The sequence below is a fragment of the Canis lupus genome, chromosome 30 (assembly GCF_011100685.1).
Source record: "Canis lupus familiaris isolate Mischka breed German Shepherd chromosome 30, alternate assembly UU_Cfam_GSD_1.0, whole genome shotgun sequence".
In the NCBI taxonomy this organism is placed as follows: Eukaryota; Metazoa; Chordata; class Mammalia; order Carnivora; family Canidae; genus Canis; species Canis lupus.
Window position 1 is genome coordinate 17,006,105 of NC_049251.1, and position 26,558 is coordinate 17,032,662.

General features: G+C 39.2%; 1 long non-coding RNA gene across 1 annotated transcript in view; it reads right to left on the reverse strand.

The window, feature by feature from the left end:
- LOC111093281 overlaps positions 1-26,558 on the reverse strand; it is a 69,945-nt gene that overhangs the window by 39,489 nt on the left and 3,898 nt on the right. Inside the window, exon 2 of the long non-coding RNA XR_005381651.1 lies at positions 17,525-17,664. This is a non-coding gene — a long non-coding RNA (uncharacterized LOC111093281). The remainder of the gene's footprint in view (positions 1-17,524; positions 17,665-26,558) is intronic.

Genomic DNA, 26,558 nt, shown 5'->3' on the forward strand with positions numbered 1-26,558 from the left:
TTTACCAACATACAGAATAACACCCAGTGCTCATCCCGTCAAGTGTCCCCCTCAGTGCCCGTCACCCACTCACCCCCACCCCCCGCCTTCCTCCCCTTCCACCACCCCTAGTTCGTTTCCCAGAGTTAGGAGTCTTTATGTTCTGTCTCCCTTTCTGATATTTCCCACACATTTCTTCTCCCTTCCCTTATATTCCCTTTCACTATTATTTATATTCCCCAAATGAATGAGAACATACACTGTTTGTCCTTCTCCGATTGACTTACTTCACTCAGCATAATACCCTCCAGTTCCATCCACGTTGAAGCAAATGGTGGGTATTTGTCGTTTCTAATTCTTGCCTCCTTTGTTGAAGAAGATTAATTGACCTCATAATTGTAGGTTTATTTCTGGGCTCTCTATTCTGTTCCATTGATCTATGTGTCTATTTTTCTGCTAATACTATACTGTTTTGATTACAACAGTTTTGTGGTATATCTTGAAATCTGTGATTGTGATACCTCCAGTTTTATTCTTCTTTTTCAACATTACTTAGGCTATTTGGAGTCCATACAAATTTTAGGATTATCTGTTCTAGTTCTGGGAAAAATGCTGTTGGTGTTTTCCATTAGGTATTGCATTAAATGGGTAGATTGCTTTGAGTAGAACATTTTAACAATATGTCTTCTTCCAATCCATGAGCATGAAATATCTTCCTATTTGTTCGTTTCATCTTCAATTCCTTTCATCAATGTTTTATAGTTTTCAGACTACAAGTCTTTCACCTCCTCAGTCAAGTTTATTATTTTTTAAGGACTTACTTATTTTAGAGAGAGAGCATGAGTGGCAGCAGGGGCAGAGGGAGAGGGAGACAAGCAGACTCTCTGATGATCAGGGAGCCTGATGCGAGGCTTAATCCCAGGACCCTGCGATCATGACCTGAGCCAAAATCAACAGTCAGATGCTTAACGGACCGAGCCACTCAGGCACCCCTTATTTTATTATTTTTGGTATAATTGTAAATGGGACTGTTTTCTTAATTTCTCTTTCTGCTGCTTCATTATTAGTGTATAGAAATGCAACAGATTTCTGTACATTGATTTTGTGTCCTGTGACCTTACCGAGTTAATAAAAACTTTTTAGGCCATCTTCAATTTACAGTGGAAAGTACAGCGAGTTTCCATGTATCCCCTGTCTCTATACCCACAGTTGCTTCTGCTATTGACATCCCACACCATAGTGTGTATATTTGTTACAATCTATGAACTCTGTTGTCACCCAAAGACCATAGTTTACATTAGGGTTAACTCTTGGTCCTGTCCATTCTATGAATTCTGGCAAATGTATAATGACATGTATCCACCATCACTATATCAAACTGGGTGTTGTATATAAAATGTCATAAAAATATAATTTATGAAAAAAAATTTTTAAAAAAAGATTTATTTATTATTTTAGAAGGAGAAAGCCCAAGCAGGAGGGCCAAAGGGAAAGAGAGAGACTTTTTTTTTATAAATTTATTTTTTATTGGTGTTCAATTTACCAACATAAAGAGAGAGACTTTTTTTTAAATTTTTATTTGTTTATGATAGTCACAGAGAGAGAGAGAGAGAGAGAGAGAGAGGCAGAGACATAGGCAGAGGGAGAAGCAGGCTCCATGCACCGGGAGCCCGATGTGGGATTCAATCCCGGGACTCCAGGATCATGCCCTGGGCCAAAGGCAGGCGCTAAACTGCTGCGCCACCCAGGGATCCCCAAGAGAGAGACTCTTAAGCAGACTCCACACTGAGCATGGAGTATGACTCTGGGCTGGATCTCATGACCCCAAGATCATGACCTGAGCTAAAACCAAGCATCAGAAACTTAACCATCAGATGCCACCCAGGTGCCCCCCCCTTAACTATTTTTAAGTGTACAATTCAATGGCATTAAGAATGTTCACATTTTTGTGCTACCATCACCACCATTCATCTCCAAAATTTTTATCTTCCCTAAGTGAAATTTCATCCCCATTAAACAGTAACTCCCCACTCCTCTTTCCCCCAGCCCCTGGAAACTATCATTTTACTGTTTATCTCTGCGAATTTGACTATTTTAAGTACTTAATATAAGTGGGATCAACAAATATTATCTTTCTGTGACTGGCTTATTTCACTTAACATAATATCCTCAAGAGTTTGTCCATGTGTCAGAATCCTCTTTCTTTTTAAGGCTGAATAATATTCTATTGTACATATATAGATCACATTTTGTTTATTCATTCATCCCTCAATGGACACTTGGGTTGCTTCCACCTTTTGGCTATTGAGAATAATGCTACTATGAGCAAGGATGTACAATCAGCCTCCTGTCTTTCGTGAACTTAAGACTTAGTGTCTTTTCCTCATATATGTATTTAGGCTCTATCCCCTCTATCCCTGGGGCACCTGGGTGGCTCAGTTAGTTGAGTGTCTGACTCTTGATTTTGGCTCAGGTCATGATCTTGGATCATGGGATCCAAACGCCTTGGGCTCTGGGCCGAGTGGGGGACTTGCTTCTTTTCCCTCTCCTTCTGCCCCTCCTGCTGCTCTTGCGTGTGCATGCATTCTCTCTCTCTCAAATAAAATAATCTAAAAAAATCAAAACCCCAAAACAACTCTGTCGCTCAGCCCCTAAGACCTATTTCCAATTTCAAAACCTCTCTGAGTGATGTAGCTTCTGCTCTTACTTGTCAGTGTGACTGGGTACAACTGTGCAGGTTATACCCTATACAAAGGCACTTGGGCAAGGTGGTGTGACTCAGTAAAATCTCAGAACTCAGGGGCACCTGGGTGGGTCAGTTGGTTAAGTGTCTGCCTTCAGCTCAGGGCATGATCCCAGGGTCCTGAGATCGAACCTCACTTCAAGTTCCCTGCTCAGCCAGGAGTTTGCTTCTCCCTCTGCCTGTCTCTCTCTCTCTCTCTCTCTCTCTCTCACTCAAATAAATAGATAATAAGAACTCAGAACTCAGAAAGTTCTGCACCCACAAGAGTGAATCTACTCAGACAGTGGTCCATTTTCTGATTTGTACAAAGGCACCTAACAGTTTGGCTACCTTGCTTTCTGTTACGGCTTTTCGTTTCTGCTTTGGGTCTGGCATCTAGAGAGTTCTTCTCTTGTTTTTGAACTTATCTAAATATTCGTTTTGTTATTGTTGCTTGTGTTTTATCTCTACAGGTTTAGAATAAGAAGAAAAGTATTTTCACTGACTGAAAGTTATGAACTTTATTTTTACTTGGAAACAATGCATTTCTTTGGTATATCTTTTATTCTTCCAAATTTCTTTTATAAAAAAGAAACAGGGCAGCCTGGGTGGCTCAGCGGTTTAGTGCTGCCTTTGGCTCAGGGTGTAATCCTGGAGACCCGGGATTGAGTCCCACATCAGGCTCCCTGCATGGAGCCTGCTTCTCTCTTTGCCTGTGTCTGTGCCTCTCTCTCTCTCTCTCTGTGTCTCTCTCGTGAATGAATAAAATAAAATCTTAAAAAAAAAGGACTTAAAAAATTCTTTAAAAAAAGAGAAAAAAGAAACAGGGGATCCCTGGGTGGCTCAGAGGTTTGGCACCTGCCTTTGGCCCAGGGCGTGATCCTGGAGTCTCGGGATGGAGACCCGCATCAGGCTCCCTGCATCGAGCCTGCTTCTCCCTCTGCCTATGTCTCTGCCTCTCTCTCTCTGCCTCTGTGTCTCTCATGAATAAATAAATGGAATCTTAAAAAAAAATAAATAGAAGAGTTAAATTATAAACCCATTAAATTAAGAGCAAAAAGATAAGAGTCAAGTAATGAAAGGTGGATATAATGCTGGGAGCATATTTGTGCTAAGGGGAGCTCCTGAAAATGAAACTTACTTGCCTATTTCAAAGATCAAGAGAAATATGATGGACTATATTTAAGGCATATTATTTGGTTATTGATATGTACACAAAATATAACTTGATAGTCTTTAATTTTCCCATACAAACAAAAAGATAAACAAACCTCTCTTATCCCCATACTATGGAGAGGCACTACTTACTAATTTTTCTGATATTTGAATATTTCTATGTACAAGACTACCTTTCATAAGTTTGTGTTTCATTACAAGAACCAGAACATTCCTGATTTATACAAAGGATTTGTTCCTGCCTTCCCTTGCTATAACACCTGACAGGTAGCTATGGGAGATGTTTTCTGCTCAGTCTCATTGGCTCTATTTGAAGTGGAAGGTGAAGTATTTTGCTCTCAAGGCAAAAGATTTTAGTTTTCCCTCTGTCACTTTCTCTTACACAACGACCTAGTAAAATGGAGTCATGAATTTTGCATATCTCGTTTGGATGGATGTGAAGGTAGAAGCCACAGCTTTAGGATCCTAAACCTGCAAGTGAAGTCAGATCTAAGAAGTCAAGTCCTAGTTTTGAGGCCTAAAGTTTTTTTGTTTTCTCTTTTTGTTGGCCACAGAGCATAATTAGAGAGCCTAAGGCTGTGAAAGCTGCCTAAAGGCCTGGCAGCGGGGAGAGTTACTTGAAAGTAACTATAGGAAAGTCTAGTCTCTCCAACCACGAAAAAAGAGCCTCTCTTCACTGGCAACTTGATCAACCTATGTGTAACGCATCTACATTCAATTTTGCATAAAGTGGCTGATTTCAGAGCAGCCAAAGTAGGAGTGAAATTAACTTGATGAATCTCAAAACAACATTATAATGGGAAACTGATCCTCATGCTTTTGGTGGGGTAACAAAGATGACCTGAGATGAGATGGATGTGATCAGAAAGAGAAGGACCAATTAAGAAAAAGAAAAAAAAAAAGAAAAAAAAAAAAAAAAGGATGGGTCATGGGATACATTTGCAATGTGAAAAAAAATAGTTTACCTCTATGGCTTTGTTCCCTGGGGAGTTTAGAGATGCAGAATATAATTCTCCCAACCTTAGCTCACTATCCTCATTGTTACCTCTGATATTGGTTTCTTTCTTTCTTTTTTAAAAAGATTTATCTATTCATGAGAGACACAGAGAATGAGAGAGAGGCAGAGACACAGGCAGAGGAGAAACAGGCTCCATGCAGGGAGCCTGATGTGGGACTCGATCCTGGGATTCCAGGATCATGCCTGGGCCAAAGGCAGGTGCTAAACTGATCTGCCACACAGAGATCCCCCTAACATTAGTTTCTGAAGTAGTCTTGTAGGGGTGGGACCCAGGGCATAAGACGGTCTGCTACTGTCTTTATCCAGGCTCAGAGAAAGGCATCTTATATATCATATGTCAGAAGAGATTGAAGATTGGGTAGTGATGTTTTCATGGGAACTTAGGTCTGCAAGTGGGCTTGTTTAGCTTCCTTTAATTATAAGGTAGCCTAGGTATTAGCAGTTTCCTGGCTCAAGAAATTCCACTAGAGAAAAATTTAGCCCTTAATAAGATTGCTGCTCCATCTAGGCCACCCTACTCCCTCAGTGGATCCCAACTCATGGTTTACTGGTGATTCCTCTTCCAATTCCTTCATTCTTTTAATTCCCATATCAAGTGTCCATCTAAAACTCCTACATCTAAATTATTGCAGAGTGCCATATGATTCTTTGGGGAAGAAAAGCAGATGGGAATATGTGCTCCTCCAAGTTCATCTCCCACATTCTCTCTATCACATGGATTGAGTGTACAGCATGAGTTCTAACCACATTTTCAGCAAATCCCTTTTCTCGACTTCATTGGCCATAGGATAATTTTACCTGCAGTACAAATATAACAGCAATTTACATTTTCCTCCCAGTAATTGGCTGTAGGAATCAAACTCTCTTACTAAACTATGCTCACTGTATCATAACTTTATCACAGTGCCTGCCTGCAATGTAATCTGATACTCCCCTTCCTGAAAATAATTTTATTCTTGTGCTTACTTTATTCTTTTCAGTACAAACTCCTTTTCATATACTTTCATGTTTTGTTGGATTTATACTGTCCTTTTCCCCTCTTTTCTCAACCGAGTCCAGATGCTGGGGTGGGGTGGGGTGGGGGTGGGGGGTTAGTGACAATGACGTTAATTCTGTGCTTCTCCTTTTCTAGTGGATTCTTTCCCAGATCCTTGACTCTTGACTTCTCCTCTCTCCTGCTCTCATTACTGGCATCCCCATCTGCTTTGTCCTTTCTCTCATTTCCTTTGCCCCATCTCCTAACAGCCTCAAAGAAATATGTTTAACAGGAAGAAGGTCTCTGTACACTAGTATTAATTTCTTTCTTGGCTGTATTTTTAGCTTTTGTGTAGTCTCTGAGATTTCTGCTATAACAACATTCCATGGAGGATAGCTGGACACTAGGGAAAGGAGAAGGAAAGTAGGGCAAAAACAGGAAGAGCAGGGAAGGGTAGGGGCCCAAAGAGATCCCAAACAAGCTAACATGGGGCATTAGGGAGTAAACCCTAAAAATAAGCACATCTTTACAATATTTAAGCATTTTTTAAAAAAAGACTTATTCATTTATTTGAGAGAGAGAGAGAGAGCATGAGTGGGAGGGGCAGAGAGAGAGAGAGAGAGAGAGAGAGAATCTCTAGCAGACTCCCCACTGAGCACGGAGACTCACCACCAGGCTCCATCCCAGGACCCTGAGATCATAACTTGAGCAGAAACCAAGAGCCAGATGCTCAACTGACTGTACCACCCCGAAACCCCTATTTTAGCATTTTAAAAATGCTTTTTACATTTGTTACCTGATTTATCTGGAACATAGGTATGCTTTTTCACATTTTGCAAATGAGAAAATTTGGGCTATAAATTAAGAGTAACAAAAATGGTGATGCAGCTTATAATAGTGGATTTGGGATTTGAGGCTTCTGACTTCAGCTCTATTTCTCTGTCCACAATCGGCAGTGCCAGGAAAGGCAAGGGGTTGAATTTAGGGAGAATGCAAGTCACCTTACAATAAACTGTGCTTTTCACAAATTCAAAAAACCAAAAAGTCAAGACTTAAGCTCTAGATTATCATGATTAACTTTCCTGTGGTAACCGGATAATTTAAAAAATTAGGCATGTTTGTAACAGCAGCAAGGAGCAAATTACTTTCCAAATGAGGAATATCCCTAACAGTCAAATTTAGTAGTCAATAGAAGAATGAGTAAAACTGTAGAAGAGTCAATCTGCTTAAAAATAAATATAAGATCAGCTTTTAAAAATTCCTGAAGCATTGATAGCATTAGATCTAATTTCCACGTGAGCGGAAAACTTTGCTACCCTCCTGCATGGAGGCAGGAAGATGAACATAAAGACCATTTGAGGTCCCTTCCAGCAAGGCAAGTGGGGTGAACATATCAGTGGGTCATTTGCACTTTTTGTGATCCCCAAATCTTACAGATTCTATTATTCTCTGTCCTTTCTATGCCTTTGTGAACTGCTCATTTTGCTTTAAAGCACCTCCAGAATTGCCAGGGCAGACATTCAGAGCAGGGAGTTTACTGAATGTAAGGTCTCTAGAAAACAGATTGCTGTGTCACTGCATTTGGAAAGCAATCATTTTAAGATAGTTTTCAGGTAAGTGAAAGAGGAGCACAACAAACGGATAGAACTGCCTCTGTCATCCGATCTTCTACGACCATTCAGATGAGAAATGTGTTCCTGTTAGGAATCTGAGCAGAGGCTCTGGTCAGAAGGTCTCTATTTTGCTTGAATCCTGCCCCAATTTAAGGGTCAAATTGCAGTTCTCCCCAAAAATTGCTATGTAGTAGGTTGTATCATTTAGAAAATTCCACCAAAGCACCAGAATGTCTGAGATAAGAGAGCTCTCTGTAAATTAAGGAGAAAAATAAAGAACATCAGCATAATCCTATCTCTAACCAAATCTGGATAATGTAAAAGGACTTCCAAATAACACCACTTAACTCTTCCAGTACAAGAATCTGAACTCTTTTTCAGTAAAGCAACTAGCAATCCCTCATGAACTTGCTGTGTAAACTGTGGGAAGGAGAAGAAAACAAAATGGGACTAAATACAGTAACATGAGAAGATGGCAAGGAAATGTCCCACTCTTAAACATCTGGAAGAAAAGAAAAAGATTTGTAATGCCAAAATTTGCTTCAAGAATGTCCTCAATTGGGGCAGCCTGGGTGGCTCAGTGGTTTAGTGCCACCTTCAGCCCAGGGCATGATCCTGGAGACCCGGGATCGAGTCCCACGTCGGGCTCCCTGCATGGAGCCTGCTTCTCCCTCTGCCTGTCTCTGCCTCTCTTTCTCTGTCTCTATCTCTGTCTCTCATGAATAAATAAATAAAATCTTTCAAAAAAAAAAAAAAAAAAAAAGAATGTCCTCAACCCCACCAGGACCCAGAATCCATTGGCCCTGACATCTTTCACCACTCTTCACCTCCATTGTGTCCTTACTTCCCTCCTTTCCCAGCTTCCATTCATGAACCTTGCATACACTTCCTATTTCTTTGCCCCTCTTCACTTTCATACTATTTATCTGGCAAAACCCTAACTAATCACAATAAGTTCTACTGACTTTACACTTCAAAGCTCTGGGGAGAAACGCACAACCATGCTGACTAGAATCAGTTTAAATTTGAAATTACGGACACACTGTGGCCCTCCATGTTCCCTGGCTGTTTCATTGTATCACCTGCTCCCCTAGACAGCTAGTTCACACCTGCCTCCCCCTTTTATTCTGCAGGTTACCTTGCTTACTATCTCTTTATATGAATAATCAGAAGCAACTTTCATGTGCTCCCATTACCCCAAATCCCCAAGACTCAGATTTGTTAATTCCTTGGAAGGTGGCACCCAGTGCTGTCTTCACACTCCTGCTCTTGTCATTTACTTCAAGGGCAGACTATTTACTGGAGGTTAAAACAGCACGAAGATAGCACTGTCCTGGACATGTTCCCTTGCAGCAGTGTCCCTTTGTCTTATGTTGCTGTGTCTCTTCTATCTGAAGTTTCATTTCGTGAGTGCAAGCCTATCTAAACTGGGGGCCAAAAGTTTGTCCCCTGCTTACATTTCTGCTGAACTACATGCAAGTCACATATTGCCTTGGGCCAGTTCTGGGAGGATGCAAGGCATACAGTCTGCTTTTGGTTCTCACTGCTGTTAACCTTGTCCATCTGCCACCCAGAGCCCTGCCCATGGTTTGCAGATACATGTTCAAGGGGTGGGGTTTGACCATACAGGTCAGCACCTGTTAGGGCTGCCCACTGAGCGTGGCTCTGCTTCCTGCTACCTCCCCTGATGTCTGCCAGAGGAAGAGACCATAGTAGGACTTAGGAAAACAATACTGGGCATATTCATAAGAGCTACTATTTAACAAATACCTTATGTACCAGAAGGCCTACATGCATTAGCTCACTTAATTCCACTGCCACATTCCAAGGTCAGTTTCATTGTCCTCACTTTTGATGTGAACACCCTGCCATTTCAAGGGCCTCAGCTTCAGGTTTGTGGATAGCACCTTTTCTGGCCAGAATATACATTTCCTCAGGCACAAGGCACAGGGTTGTCCTAAACCATTTAAACTTGTATGGAAAGAAAGGAGATATTGCCTCTATCTCAAAAGCAGGCAGAAGTAAGTATAGGCTTAGAAACTAACAATTGTGTTACTAATAAGAATACCTACCTAAGTTTCCTCTGAGAATACCTGCATTTAGGTTTCCTCAAAGTGCACTCCATACCCAGGGAGGCTACAAATTTTACTTTTTGTAAAGGATGCTGTTAGGTCATTTCACCGGAACAAAAGTGATAACAATGAGTAGTCAAGTTTGCCCACTTTCTAGACTGAAAAGCTATCTAGCTTTGAAATACTAGCTTTCTTAGATTCTTTAGTTGCCTGCCAACCCTCCTCCCAATCTTTTAAAAATCTTGTAAGTTCTGGGCATCTTGATGAAAGCACTACATTAAAAAGATTATAAGACTAAGATTTAGAGAGGGTTAATATCTTGCTCAAAATCAGCCAGGACATGGGCCTAAATCTTAAGATATAAATTCTAAACATTCTCCATCATAGAACGCTGTAAAATTAAGCTGCTAAAAACTCACAAAGACTTGGGCAGCCTGGGTGGCTCAGTGGTTTAGCGCCACCTTCGGCCCGGGGCCTGATCCTGGAGACCGGGGATCGAATCCCACGTCGTGCTCCCTGCATGGAGCCTTCTTCTCCCTCTGCCTGTGTCTCTGCATCTCTCTCTCTCTCTCTCTCTCTCTCTATGTCTCTCATGAATGAATAAATAAATAATCTAAAAAAAAAAACTCATAAAGACTTTGGGAGACATTCCTTAATAAGGCCCCAAGGTTCAACATGCCTGTATGTATTTTTATGTATTTTTTTTCTGTAAAAAAGAAACTGGGCCTAAATCTCCATGCAACTATAGGCTGAAAAATAAACACTGATCTGTTTTGTTCCTTTAATTCTGAATTCTAGCTCTTAGTAGCTTAGAGTCATAAACAATTTTTAGACATTATTTAGTCCAAATCCGCCATAATTTTTCAGGATAAAGGAAAACTCAGAATAGCCTTATTTAAAACATAGACAATAGCCTTATTTAAAACATAGACATGCTTTTAGATATGATGCTATTTTCACAAACACATTATTGATAAATGAATTTACTGAGACAAAAATAATATTAGAGTAAGATATCTTTGAGGCCACAACTAGTCATCTTTATGTTAAAATTACAGGTTTGAAATATATATTGGGATGAAGGTGAAATAATCTATTTTACAAAGACTATGAAAGAACGATAAAAGTTTTGGCTTTCATACAAGGTTTGAGTTTGTTTTGTAGATTCTTCCTCATAATTAGATTTAGAGTTTAGATTATCTCATGTGACTCCCTTACAAAAACAGAAGTTTTAGCCAAGCACTGACATGCAAAATAAAAAACAAAAAACTTTTCCCTCAGGGTCTAGCCTAGCTATAGTTTTAGCTGGAAGTTTAGTAATGCATCAACACATACACAGTAATTAAATCTAGCTTCTAACAAACTTGAAGTTAAATTTTAATGACCTTTTATAGCTGGTTAATAAATTGTATGTAAATAAGTCATGGATGGAGACCTTAGTTTATATAAATTTCACAAAACAGCACTTATGGATTCACTGCAAAGAAAAGAGGCCTGGAGATCTGTGTTCTAGATCTAACTCTGCCACCATAGATCCTTGGCCATATCAGTTAGCTTCTCTGACCCTCAGCTTCTTCATTGGTAAAATATGCTGGTTACATTTGGTAATTGTAACTAATGGCTGTAGAGTGCTTACGGCCCCAAAGCTCTTTTCCATGCATGTTCTAACTCAATTCTTACAATTTCATGAATAAAAGAAGGATAGGTACTATTGCCTGTATTATACAAATGAAAAAACTGAAGCTTATGAAGGCTAAAATATCCAATCAAAGCCACACAGTTTATAAATAGTGGAGCTAGGATTCAGACACTGCCCTTTGGGCACAATTCTGTGTAGGTAGACAACCATGCCTATCACCTCTAAAAGTCCGATATAATAAAGCCGTGTTTAGTCATTACTCAATTATAACCAGACTTTTAAAGGACCTTAAATACTATTCAACAGGTACAACACGTTCTCTAGCCTGCAGGACTGAATGCTCTTGTGATTCCACTGTAGGAGGATCCAATTAAGTGCTAAGTTAATCGCCAACTTTATAGCCAAGCTAATAGAAAAGCCACATTACACTGGCTCTGTCTTGCCAGACCAGCCACTTACTTTGAAGATTTGGTGCTGATTTATGTCCCTTGATACTAGTTGGAATCTCAAGGCTACTGTAAAAAAAAAAAAAAAAAAATGCATTCTCTCTCCCATTGCCCTGTTACTAAAATGTGTTAAGTCATGTGTTAGTAGCCAGAACATTTGCAAGTAAACAATGTAGAATATTCAATTAGTTTAAGAAATGATGCTGTTTATGTGTCTCCCAGCTCTTTCCTCAGATATCTGACCCTCGGCATTTGGTAAATCCTAAGAAGCCATTATTTCAGCAGCTCTTGGTTTCTACTTGAAGTCAAGCCAAATATTACATTTGCATGGCATACATTTGTATTTTTCAAAGAGCTTTCACACTGGGTATTTCATTTTATCCTTACGCAACGTTAATGTGTAGGTTGAAATTGTTCTCTGTGGTTTTAAAACAGGTATTTATTTATTTAGTCTCTAATTTTTTGACGGCTTTTAACCCACTGGGGTATTACTAATGTTAAAAAAATGAATACAATAGGAGGTCACAGAACTTCCATGTAGAAAATAGAATGAACAGTAACCTGTGCTAATCCCACCTGAAGTTGTGCTTGGAACCAAGGAAGCTACAATAAAATAATAGAGCATTACATTTCAAAAGTTGTAAATCAGCTTTAAAAATATAACCTAGGATCAGTAATCAAATTTAAAAATTTGAAAGGATAGCAAAAAATTGCTAGGAATTGGCAAAAATACCTTTGCAGTAAGAATGCCAAAACACTTAAGGATTCTGAAGGAGGACAGAATAAATTAATACTAATTCTTTTTAAAACATAAAATAGGAACTACTTGAACACAATTTTACTCAAACCCATGGATGTTCATTGTAAGAGAAGAGAATGTGGAATAAGGTTAATAGGTGTCATGATTTAATCAATAGCCCTTTTTATAATAAACTTTTTTTTTAAAGATTTATCTATTTGATAGAGAGTGGGGGGGGGGGGAGAGAGAGAGAGAGAGAGAGCGCGCGCGCAAGTAGGCAAAGTGGCAGGCTGAGGGAGAGGGAGAAGTAGGCTTGCGGCTGAGCAGGGAGGCTGATGTGGGGCTAGATCCCAGGATCCCAGGATCATGACCTGAGCCAAAGGCATTTAACCAACTGAGCCACCCAAATGCCCCTATAATAAAATTTTAAAGGTCATTTGAAAGTGTTAGTTTTCCCTTTTTTTCTTTTTCTTTTTTCTTTTTTTTAAGAGAGAGAGAGAGTGTGAGGCAGAGGGGCAGAGAGAGAGGGAGAGAGAGAGAATCCCAAACAGGCTCCCCACTTAGCTCAGGGCCTGACGTGGGGCTCAATCTCATGACCTGAGATCCTGACCTGAGAAGAAATCAAGTCAGACACTTAACTGACTGAGCTACCCGGGCACTTCAGTTTTCCTTTTTATAAAGAAGAAACATATATTAGTATGTACTTTGGAAAAAATACCTGGAGACATATACACCACTTTATTAGCAGCACTGGAAAAGGAGAGACAATTTATTTGTATGGATTTGATCTAATCTGACATGAAAGTTTCTCAAGTTTCTTGAAACATGTGAGAGTGTTCTCTTTCATAAGACAGTAAACATAGTGTCCTTTAAAAATTCCAGCTGAAGAGCTACTGATCCACCTGTAAACTTACTGTCCCTTGAGATATTTTAAGTCAATGTGTTTCAACCATGGGCCCATCAAAATCTGGCTTCGTGTCTCTCATAAAAATCTAATGGATGAAGAGAAGGAGGAGAGAAGAGAATAAGATCCAGAAATCACAAGATGGAGAGTAAGGTATTATGGTCAGATTTTTAACTTACCCGGGAACAGAGTGAGTAGCATTTTAAGTCTAATGCCAATTATAGTTTATTTCAGAATATTCAGGGCCTCCTAACTATTTACTATCTGGAAAGGCTCCAAGAAAAAGCCTTATTCCGTTCACTGACCCTTTGGGACCATCCTGGCTCTGGGGCTGAAGTTGTTTTCATCTGTCCCCTCTGGGTGCAGTTAAGGGGCCACCTAGTGACTGGACTGGGAATTGCAGCTGTCCTAGAGTGCCTCCCCCACGGACTCCACTTCCCCCCCATGCACTCTAGGATGCTTGTCAGTTCAGATGTGGAATGAAAGAAATGAGATTGGCAAACTTCTCCCGGATGGAGACCACCTTTAACAACCCACTTTGCAAGTCTGTCTCCTTGTCCAGAATCCTCTTTCACGGAGCCTTCAGTTCTTACGTTATCTAACAGGATTACCAAGGGGATAAACTAAGTTATGTAAACACATAAATGTAGTTTTAAAAGTTACTGTTATCGTTTTTGTTAGCCAAACCCTTGGAATAGGTCAACAAAGAGTTTTGTTAAGTGCGAGTGTCATAAAATCAGAGATGTTAAAGTAAGCAAGACTTGCAAACTCTGGGTTCAGACTCTTTAAGAATGAAGAGACTGAGGCTCTGAGAGGTAAACAGGAGGGACTTCATGGGGGCTGTTCTGCTCCCATTCATTTATTTATTGACAGATATTGTTTACTGCATTTCTACTCAGAGCTAGGTTCCAGGGGGGAAGCAAAGATGCACAAGAAGCACAATATCCAGAGGAGAGCCAGACTTGGAAACAAGTAAAAATGAGTGGAAGAGTGCAGTGGTGGAGCTGTGTAAAGGACCTGCTTGTGCTAGACCCACCAGAGACGCTGGCACCCTGTAAGACAATGTGCTTTAAAAAGCACACAGAATAGGGGCTTCTGGCTGGTGCAGACAGTTAAGTGTCCAACTTTTGTTTTTGGTTCAGGTGTTGCTCTCAGGGTCATGATCTCAGTCAGGGTCATGAGATCGAGTTGCTCATCAATGCTTAGTGCAGAGTGTGCTTAAGAGTTTCTCTCTCTGGGCAGCCCTGGTGGCGCAGCGGTTTAGCGCCGCCTGCAGCCCAGGGCGTGATCCTGGAGACCCGGGATCGAGTTCCACGACGGGCTCCCTGCATGGAGCCTGCTTCTCCCTCTGCCTGTGTCTCTGCTTCTCTCTCTCTCTCTCTGTGTCTCTATGAATGAATAAATAAAATCTTAAAAAAAAGAGTTTCTCTCCCTTTCCCTTTGCCCCTCCTACCCACACTGAGGGTGCGTGCTCTCTCTCTCTCAAATAAATAAATACATCTTAAAATAAATACAAAAATAAATACATCTTTTTAAGAAAGCACACAGAATCAACAAAATGTATAGCCATACAAAGGAATATTATTTAGATTTAAAAAGGAAGGGAATTCTGACACATACTACAACATAGATAAAACTTGAGGACATCGTTCCAGTCACAAGGGGACAAATGCTGTATGATTCTACTTATATGAGGTATCTAGCCAGATTCACAGAGTTAGAAAGTGGAATGGTGGTTGCCAAATGCTGAGGGAGGGGTAGATGGTTAGTTACTGTTTAATGGGGACTAAATTTCAGTTTGGAAAGATGAAAAAGTTCTGGTGATGGTTGCACAACAGTGTGAATGTATTTAATATCACTGGACTGTATGTACACTTAAAACTGGTTAAGATAGTAAATTTTATGTTATAAATTTTTTACCACATTAAAAAAATTACATAGAAGCATCACCTCCCACAAGTCAGAATGGCTAGCATCAAAAAGACAAGAAAAAACCAGTGTTGGTAAGCTTGTGGAGAAAAGAAAACACTCGTGTGCTATTGGTGGGAATGTAAATTGGTGCAGTCACTATGGAAAAGAGTGTGGAGGTTCTTTAAAAAATTGAAAATAGAAATACCATATAAACTGGTAAGTCCACTGCTGAGTACCCATTTTCTTTCATTTTATTTCTACCCACAGAAAATAAAAACACTAATTTGAAAAGATACATGTACCCCTATGGTTATTGCAGCATTGACAACAGCCAACATATGGAAACAACCTAAGTGTCCATTGACATACGATTGGATAAAGAAGATATAGTATACATATACAATAAAATATTACTCAGCCATAACAAAGAATGAAATCTTGCCATTCATAACAACATGGATAGACCTAGAGGGTATAAAGCTAAATGAAATAAGAGAAAGACAAATAGCATATAATTTCACTTATATGTGGAATCAAAACAAACAAGCAAACAAACAATAGAAAAACACTCATAAATACAGAGACCAAACTGGTGACTGCCAGAGGTGGGTAGAGGGATGGACAAAATAGGTGAAGGAGATTAAGAGGTACAAACTTCCAGTTATAAAATGAATAAATCCTGAGGATGAAAAGTATAGCACAGGGAATATAGTCAATAATATTGTAATAACTTTGTATTGTGACAGATGGTAGCTACACTTACCATGGTGAGCATTTGAGTATAGAATTATTGAATTACTATGTTGTACACCTGTAACTAATATAATACTGCATGGCAACTATACTTCGATAAAAAAAAAAAAGGTTGCGTTGCACACAAAAACGAAAAGTACACAGAAATCAATGAGAATGAACCAAGTATAATTCCACACAATATGACATGGAACTCTCACAATGTTGAGCAAAGAAAACCAGACACAAATGGAGGCAGACCATCTGCTTTCTATATAATGCATGTAGTAAGAGTCAGGGTGGTGGTCACCTCTTGGGGAGGCAGAGACAGGAAAGCACGGGCTTCCAGGGATCTGGTGATGTTTCTGTTTCTCAATCCAGGAAGGAAAGCTTATTTTGTAAAAATTAATTGCACTGTATAATAATTTATAATTTATCCAGCTTTCTGTATGTATACTAAAACTCAAGTTGTTGCTGTTGTTGACTTATGGGACATAGACAAACTAAAGAAGAATTGGTAGGATAGTAAAGGGACTTCCTTCATAGAAGGAAAGGTTGAATATTTTCAGGGTGGTCAGAGTAGTTTGAAGTCTTCAAATATCTGAAAAAGTGGCATGTGGAAGAGGAAGCCAATTTTGCTTATTATATCCAGATGGGTAAAACTTGGAAGTGATGGGGAGGGGGTAGAGGAAGACAGAACTCAGGTCATTATAAAAGATGCTTCAATTGCAGGTTAGAATGGGATCTCTCAAGAGATCATACAGTCAAGTGGAATGAGCACTGACTTCCAGGCCAGCTGGAATTGGACATGAACCCTGGCTTTTCCACTTTCTTGGAACTAAGTATGTCACTCTATCGAGTCTCAGTTCCACAACTGTAAATTAGGGTTAGTGCTAACTACCTTGATGGGTTACTTTCAGGATTAGTGACAATGTATACAATATGCCTAGAATAGGTCTTGGCCCATAGGAGGTGCTCAATAAATGGCAGAAATTATTTTCAGTAGAAAGTTCAATAGAGGAATGAAAAATCAAATTAAATGTAACACATGACATAAATTTCTAAATATCAGTTCCTTTCAACCCCAAGAATCTATGATTCTTTACATCTTTCTTTGTAATTTTCTCAAGGTCATACAGCTTTTAGGTGGTGAGGCCTGCTTTCTCTGAGATGGGTCTACTCTTGTGGGCTGCCTTGGGCAGGGTTGCTAGCAGTAAGTCATTGCCCATCAGGGCCAATTAGATAATCACATCAGCAATTGACCCTGGGGATAGGATCCTGTTCCTTTAAATTCTGAGTATGCTCTGGGAAAGTTCAAAGAGGGGAAAACCTGGGAAGGTTGTTGAAATGGTGAGCTACACACAGAACAAGTTACAGCTTGAGGATACCATGGACCTCAGCTTGAGGATACCAAGTTACAGCTTGAGGGGGTACATGGAGAATTGTCTTTTAAAAAATAGATTCAAGAAAAAATGTGAAAACAGGCTTAGCCTGTCTCACCATTTTTTCAGGTGTAAATAAGAGATATCACTTTGAAAACCAGTCTCTTCAGTTGTAGGCAAAAGCAGTGTACTCAATCTGCAAAGGCAAGACAAACCTGGGTTGGGCTGAGTTTTCCCAAAGCCTCCTTTTCACCCTGCTTCTTCCCGAAGGAAATGACTTGCTGGACTGGGGCTTCTCAGATTTACTCGAGGCTCCCTGCTGACCTCTGTTGAATATTTCTGCCTCAGATTTACCCTGGAAACAAGGAGAGCTCCTGTGACAAGAGACCTGAAGAAACAAACACCTAGAAAAAGTCTCTTTGTCTCAGGTATCACACACTCGACACAGGCTGACCCTTTGAACTTGTGTATTTTCTACAGGCTGCTCAAATGTTATATCTTGGCCCATTCAACTTTCGGTGTGAAATAAAAAGTAAATAGTATGAATTTAGCTCACTATAGCTTTGGCCTTAGCCAAAGGAAAGAAATACCAACAGCTTCCTTTGGCAAGTAGCAACTTATTTTAGCGTTTTCCCTCTTCAGACCAAAGCCCTTGGTAGAAACCAACGTTGCAGCCCAAGCCCACACAAAAACCTCAGATTTTAGTCATATGTCTCACAGGATATTACATCATTTCTTAGTTTACCAAACGGAAACAATGGCAGGCTCAAAATTACTAACTTGAGGGGAGTGTAATGAAAAGACTATTTACAAAGGTAAACAGGGTTTGGGGGGGAAGCAACAAGGGATAGTATCCTAGGGTGAATAGCTGCAAGCAAAGGAAATGGGAGTACAGTAGTTAGTTACAGCAGTGGTTCTCAAATTCTGTACCATCAGAATCTCTTGGAGGGGGACCCCTGGGTTGCTCAGTGGTTGGGCACCTGCCTTTGGCTCAGGTTGTGATCCCGGGATCCAGGATCAAGTCTTGCATCAGGCTCCCTGCGAGGAGCCTGCTTCTTTCTCCCTCTGCCTATGTCTCTGCCTCTCTCTCAATCTCTTTCTCTCTCTCTCAGTCTGTGTCTCTCATGAATAAATAAATAAATCTTAAAAAAAAAAAAAAAAAAAAAAAAAGAAAGAATCTCTTGGAGGACACAGATTGCTGGGCCTTACCCCAGAGCTTCTGTTTCAGTGTTTCAGTAGGTTTGAGGCAGGACTAGAGTAACTATTTTTCACATTCCCTGGTGATGGTAATGTTGCTGGTTTGGGGGAAAACTGTGGAGAAGGCAGTTTGACTTGAGCTGTGCCCTCCATAGGGGGTTCAGGCAACCTGAAGAGACCCAGCAGGGAGGATGCTGCACTACCTTCTCTCCAAACCCCTCTGTGGTTCTACTTTAATTAAATTCAACCGGCAGCCAACAGGCGAGGGAGCCCACTGATGTTCAGAAAGCTCAGCCTCCAGAACACGGATCAGATTGGAGAGTGCATCTGAAGGAGTAAATGGAAAATATCTAGCTCTTCGACCCCAAAATATCTTCAAGTACCTCACCATTTTTTTCAAACTATCTTATATTTCTATCGTACTTTCCAGTGTACATAGAACATTCATATACATGATGTAATGATTCTCACAGTCACCCCCCTACAGGGTTGGTGGGAATGACATTTCTGCTCATTTATGAATAAGGCAACTGAGGTTCAAAATTGGTGAAGGCTGCACATCTGATAAGAGCTGGGATTTCTTTTTTTTATTTTAAGATTTTATTCATTTATGAGAGAGAGAGAGAGAGAGAGAGAGAGAGAGAGAGAGACAGAAAGGTAGAGGGCCCCTGCACAGTAAGGAGCTGGATGTAGGGCTGAGATCAGGACCTGAGCTGAAAGCAGAAGCTTAAGCAACTTAGTGAGCCAGCCAGGCACCCCAAGGGCTGGTATTTCTTCTTCTTCCTTTTTTTAAAAAAAATATTTTTTATTTATTTATTGGAGGGAGAGAGAGAGAGAGCGAGTGAGCACAAGCTGGGGGGAAGAGAAGAGGGAGAAACAGCCTCCCTCTGAGCAGGGAGCCCAACATGGGGCTCGATCCTAGGACCCTGGGATCACTCCCTGAGCCGAAGGCAGAAGCTCAACCACTGAGCCACCGAGGTGCCCCTTGATTTGGAGGCTTTAAAGAAGACCATAAACTACAGCTCTAAGCCCATGTTCAGAACGTTTTGAGAAACAGTCACACGAATTAGACATGTTGAGAGAGAAGTGTTGGGTGGGAGTGAGGCCAAAGTGGAGGAGTCACATGTCAGAGCTTACAACCACACTTCCTAATACTCTGCCCTAGACTTCCGGGGAGGCAAGGGTGGGTGTACATGTGTATATTTGGGACTCAGGGTAGGGATGCACTTGTCTGGTGGGCAGGCTACTCCCCGGACAAGGTAGTGAAGGAGCTGAGCATGCGCACTTCCTTCCCCAATGCCCCACAGTCAGGTAAGTCAGTCCCTCCTTGGAAAGAATTGGGAGAGGATAAGCAGGAAGGCAAATGCTCTTCACAATTCTGAAAAGGTGGAAGCTTCTGTTTTACAGAGCTGGGAGAGGGAGAAAATGGCTTCCTCCAGGAATGATGCTCTTTAAGCATCTCACTCTTATCACTATGTAAGAATAACTGATGTAATTAATTCTGTCACATGATCTAGGTACTGCATTTTTATTTCTTATTTATTTATTTTTAAAGATTCTATTTATCTTTTTAAGACAGAGAATGAGAGAGAAAGAGAGAGGAAGCACAAGTGAATAGAGGGGCAGAGGGAGAAGCAGACTGCTGCTGAGTAGAGAGAACCAACATGGGGCTCAATCCCAGGACCCTGGGATCATGACCTGAGCCACCCAGGTGCCCTGGTACTGTATTTTTAAAGACTTGACTCTCATTCTACTACAGTAGAATGGCCTCAGGCCTCAATATACTCTCATTTCTTTGGTATGCTACTTTTGTTTCCTTTAACCAAATTCATTTCTGATCCCTTGATCATTTTCTACAATGCTCTGGACCACCGCCTGCTTGAATACTGATAAAGTTCCCATGGTTTCCTTCTGAGAAGATCCTGCTTATCAAATCTAAAGCCTCTCTCTCTCTTTTGTCCAGGATTGGGTAGACTATTGGGAAAAGTCCTTACAGAGATTTCCTGGGAACTGGAGTTTTAAAACACATGTCTGTGGGAAAATACTCTCCAACTACTGAAGGGGCTCTGTTTTTGCCTCTACTTATTTCTTAAGTTCTTTGGGGAAAAGAAAATATTATAGGTCAAATCTTTTTACAAGTAAGTACCACTGAACTGTTCAAATATGTGGTATGGATGGATTAGAATTTTATTTCATTGACTAGAACTTGAATTAGGTTAGATATAAGCTGGGTTGTGGAGGACTCAAATAGTTTTCATTGCAAAGGTACTTGTAGAGGAATTTACCTGGTAAACACCGGATCTCTTCCAGCTAATGTTTTTACCAGACTGGGGAGCAGGAGTGGGAAAATGCTGTGGACACAGTCTGCTGGCTAGCAGTCAAGGCAGAGCAAAGAAAACATAGGCAAAGGTCTGTGTGAAATATGAATCTGAGTCACGGAGGGAGAGGAAGAAAATAGCATGTGTCATTCTGAAAAAGCTCTTCTTAGGGCAGTTTCTTTTGGCTGTAATCACTGCCTCTCCCCTGGAGAGAGTCACAGGGCTTCTCTTGGCTCTTCCTGCCACATTTTCAGACTTAAAAGGAAGCCACCTTCAGGCAAATTCCCTCTTCCCCTCAAGAAAGAAAATAAAAGGAAATTGAGAGTCTTGGTCTCTGAAGAACTTAGGTCAGGTTTTGAACGAGCTCAGGGCCCTTTCTTCAGGGGTTGGGAATATCTGCAGTTCCAACTGGGGCTTGCTCCTCTGGTGCCCCTTTGAGTATGAGGGTGGAACTGTGTTCTTTAAAGTAGCCTAAATTCCCACAATTGCAGTCCCTAGACCTCTATCCGGTATGTCTCCTTTTCTAGGCCTTGCCTCTCAGTCTGGAGAGTTTCAATTTCTGTTATTTGCAAGCCTTCTCTCTTGAATTTTTTCTCTGGTCGCCCCCTATTTACTGTCAAAAAGGTATTAATTTTTCTAAACACGTTCTTTCTCTTTCCATTTCTGCACGAATCTCTAGTCACTAGTTCCAGAAAGATCCAGTAGCAAACTGTCAATAACGGACAAGCATTTCTGAAATTCATTTAACAATTTTATTGAAATATAATTTATATACCATAAAATTCACCCATCGTAAGCATGTAGACAGTGGTTTTTAGTAAATTTACAGTGCTGTGCAACTACTGTTATAATCTAGATTTAAAACATGTCCAAAACCCCATGAAATTCCTTCATGAGTATTTGCAGTCCATCCTCAGTTTCAACTCCAATTTCAAGCTACTACTGATTTGATTTCTGTCTCTGAAGATTTGTCTTTTCTGGTCATATCATGGACATGGAATCATACAATAAGTCAATTTTTATAACTAGCTTCTTTCACCTGGCATAATGTTTTCCAGGTTAATCCATGTTTTAGCGTGTATCAGTGCTTCATTCCTTTAGTTTCATTCCTATAGGTGAAAAGTAGTCCATTACATGGACATATGATTTTGTTTATCCACTCATCAAAATGGACATCTGAGTTGATTCCAGCTTTTGGTTATTATGAATAACCAAACTGCTGTGAACACTTATGTACAAGTCTTTGTGTGAACATATATTTTCATTTCTCTTGGGTAAACATCTAGTAGTAGAATTTCTAGATAGTATGGCAAATTTGTTTACCTTTTTAAAAAACTACTTAGCTGTTTGACAATGTGGCTTTTCCATTTTCCATTCCTTTGAGCAATATATAAAAGTTTCCCTACATCCTCTTTAACACTTGGTATTGTCTGACCTTTTGATTATAGTTCTAGAGGGTGTGTAATGCTATCTTATTGTGGTTTTAATTTGAATTCCCCTAGTGACTAAGAATGTTAACTATCTTTTCAAGTGCCATTCATATATTCTTTTTGGTGAAATGTGCATTTCTTCATTTTTTAATTGGATTGTTACTCTTCTCATTACTAAGTTATGAGTTCTTTGTGTATTTTGGATACAACTCCTTTACCAGATACATAATTTGTAAACATTTACTCATGACTACATCTTATCTTTTGAACTTATTAAGAGTTTCATTTAATGCCCAAAAGTTGTCATTTTGATGAAGTCCAATTTATCAGTTTTGTGTGTGTGTATCACACTTGTGATGTCATATTTAAGAACTCTGCATATGAAGGATTTAGCCAATGTTTTCTTCTAGAACCTTTATAGTTTTGCATTTATACTTAGGTCTAAGATCCATTTTGAGGTAATTTTTGGGTATGGTGTGAGGTAAAGGTCTAGAAGTTAACTTTTTTTGTATATGGATATCAAATTGTTCCAGTATCACTTTTTGAAGAGCGTCCTTTTTCCATTCAACTAACTGTCTTGGCTACTTCACTGAAAAACAATTGGCCATACGGGTGCTTGGGTGGTGCAGTTAGTTAAGCATCTGACTTTTAGTTTCATAATCTCAAAGTGATGAGATTGAGTCCAGTGTTGGGTTCTAACCTCAGCATAGAGTCTGCTTAAGTTTCTCTTTCTCTCTACCTCTCCCCACCATGTTCTCTCTAAAAGAACTAAGTCTTTTAAAAAAATCAATTGACCAGGGAATCCCTGGGTGCCTCGGCAGTTTAACGCCTGCCTTCGGCCCAGGGCATGATCCTGGAGTCCCAGGATCGAGTTCCACATCAGGATCCCTACATGGAGCCTGCTTCTCCCTCTGCCTGTGTCTCTGCCTCTGTGTGTGTGTGTGTGTGTGTGTCTCATGAATAAATAAATAAAATATTTAAAAAATCAATTGACCATATATATAAGAATTTATTTTTGACTCTCAATTCTCTTCCATTAATATATATATTTCCTGTTTTTACACCAATACCACACTGTCTTGATTATTGTAGTTTATAGTAAGTTTTGAAATTGGCTACTTTAAGTCATTCAGCTTTGTTCTTCTTTTTTTTAAAAATTGTTTTGGATAGGGATGCCTGGGTGGCTCAGCGGTTGGGCGCCTGCCTTCAACTCTGGGTGTGGTCCCATGGTCCCGGGAACGAGTCCTATGTCCAGCTCCCTGCATGGAGCCTGCTTCTCCCTCTGCCTGTGTCTCTGCCTTTCTTTCTGTGTCTCTCATGAATAAATAAATAAAATCTTAAAAAAAATTGTTTTGAATATTCCACATAAAAATTAGAATCAGCTTACTGTTTATGCCAAAAAGGCTGCTGTAGTTTTTGGATAGAATATATAAATTAGTTTAGGGAGAATTGCAATCTTAACAATATTGATTCTTTCTAATCCATAAAGATGGAATATCTATCTATTCACTTAGACCTACCTATCAATAGAAACAAAAATTGAAATAATTAAAGGGAGCCACAATAATAGTTTGAGACTTAAATATGTACTTTCCATAATGAATAGAAATCGATAGAAGATTAATAATGAAATAGAGGTCTTGAACAACATTATACACCAGTTAAACTAATAGACATATACAGGACACTTTACCCAACAACAGCAGAATACACATTTTTCTCAAGTGCGGATGAAATAGTCTCTAGGACAGAGTATATATTAGGCCAAACACAAATCTTAATACATTTAAAAAGGTTACACATACATGCAAAGTATTTTTTCTGACCACAATGGAATGAAACTAGAAATCAATAACAGAAGGAAAACTGGAAATATGTAGGAAATTAAACAACATATTGCTAAACAACCAATAGGTCACAGAAGAAATCACAAAGGAGACTAGAAAATACCTTGAGATAAATAAAAATAAAAGCACAACATACCAAAACTTCTCAGATGCAGCAAAATAGTCCTATGAGGGAAATTTATAACTGTAACCACATACATTAAAGAATAAAAAGGACTTCAAGTCAAAAGCCTATTTAAACATAAGGGACTGGGAAAAGAAAACTAAACCCAAAGCTAAAAGAAATAATATACACTTGAGCAGAGATAAGTGCAACAAAGATAGAAAAACAGTAGAGGAAGGGGGACCTGGCTGGCTCAGTTAGTGGAGCATTCAACTCTTGATCTCAGGATTATGAGTTTGAGCCCCATGTTGGGTGTAGGGATTACTTAAAAGAAAAACAATACAGAAATCAACAAAACTAAAATTTATTCTTCAAAAAGATTAACAAACAAAATCAAATCTTTAGCTAGATTAAGAAAAAAAGAGAGAAGACTCAAATAACTAAAATCAGAAATGAAAAAGGGGGCGTTACAACTGATACCACAGAAATAAAAGGGATTACAGCAGTCCCCCCTTATCTGTGGTTTCCTTTTCTGCAGTTTCAGGTACTTGTGGTCAACCATTGTCCAGAAACAGATGATTCTTCTCAGATATCATCAGAAGGTCAATGGTAGCCTAACACTACATCACAGTGTCTACGTCATTCACCTCATTGCATTTCATTATGTAGGCATTTTATCATTTCACATCTTCACAAGATGAAGAGGGGTGAGTACAGTACCCTTTTTTGAGAGACAGGGAGAGAGATAACATTCACAAAATTGTTATTACAGTATATTGTTTTAATTGTCCTATTTTATTATTAGTTATTGTGATTAATTTCTTGGTATGCTTAATTTATAAAAAAAGTTTAACATAGGTATGTATGTATAGGAAAAAACACAGTATTTGTAGAGTTTGGTACTACTTGTGGTTTGAGGCATCCACTGGGGGCGTTGGAAAGTATCCCCTAGAGATAAAGCGGGGACGACTGTGTAATAGATTACTATGAACAATTGTGTGCCAATGAATTGGATAACCCAGAAGAAATAGATATATTCCTAATAACACGCAACTTACCAAAACTGAAGAAATAAGAAATAGAAAATTTGAATAGATCTATAATTAGTCGGGAGCCTGAATACATAATCCAAAACCTCCTAACAAAGAAAAGCCGAGGACCATATGGCCTCACTGGTGAATCTACCAAACATTCAAAGAAGAATGAACACCAATCCTCTTCAAACTCTTCCAAAAAATTGAAGAGGAGAAAACACATCTAAATTCATTCTATGAAGCTAGCGTTTTCCTTATACTAAAGTCAGACAGACACTACAAGAAAATGCAGACCAATATCCCTTATGAACATTGATGCAAAAATGTTTACCAAAATGCTAACAAACAGAATACAATAGCACATTAAAAGGGCTTTACACCATGATCAAGTGAGATTTATTTCTGGAATGTAAGGATGATTCAATATCCAAAAACCAATCAATGCAATATATTACATTAACAAAATAAAGAAAATAGCTCATTGAGATTTATAATATAATTATGAATATGCTTGGATTCATCCTTGGCATTTTGCTATTCTCTATATATCACATCTTTTTCACTTTTGGTTCTCCTGTTCCTCTTTTATTGTCTTTTGTTATGTTTAATAGCCTCTTTTAATATCATTTTAATTCCTATGTTAATATTTTACTATATTTGTTTAGTTATTTTCTAAGTGGTTACTTCACTGAGAATTACAGTATGCATCTTAATATATCACAGTTTGCTTCAGGTTAATAATAACTGGAATAAAATACGAATCCAGTAAAATATAGAAATTTTGCTCCAATACAGTTCCATTTATAGCTCCTTCATGTGATTATTGTCATATATGTTACATCTGTACATGTTCTAAATCCAACAATACAGTGTTATGATTCACTTTATACAATCTTTTGTCCTTTAAAGGAGTTCTTACAAAAAAGAGAAATATTATAGTCCTTTATATTTACCACTTCCTGTGTTCTTCATTTCTTTGTATAGTTTGAATTAATGTCTAGTGTCATTTCCTATTAGCCTGAAGAAATTTCCCTTTTTTTTTTTAAAAAAAATAAACTTTATACCCAATGTGGGGCTTGAACTCACAACCCCAAGATCAAGAGTCACATGCTGTAACAACTGAGCCAGCCAACACCTCTGAAGAAATTTCTTTAACATTTCTTCTAAGGTAAGTCTACTAATAACAAATTCTTTGCTTATCTTGAGATGTCTTTATTTCACATTCTTTTTTTAAAAAAAAACAGGAGAAAAGCATACAGATCTAGTTAGTATGTTTCATGTAACACGGGAGACTTCATAAGGAAATGAAGTCCCTCACTC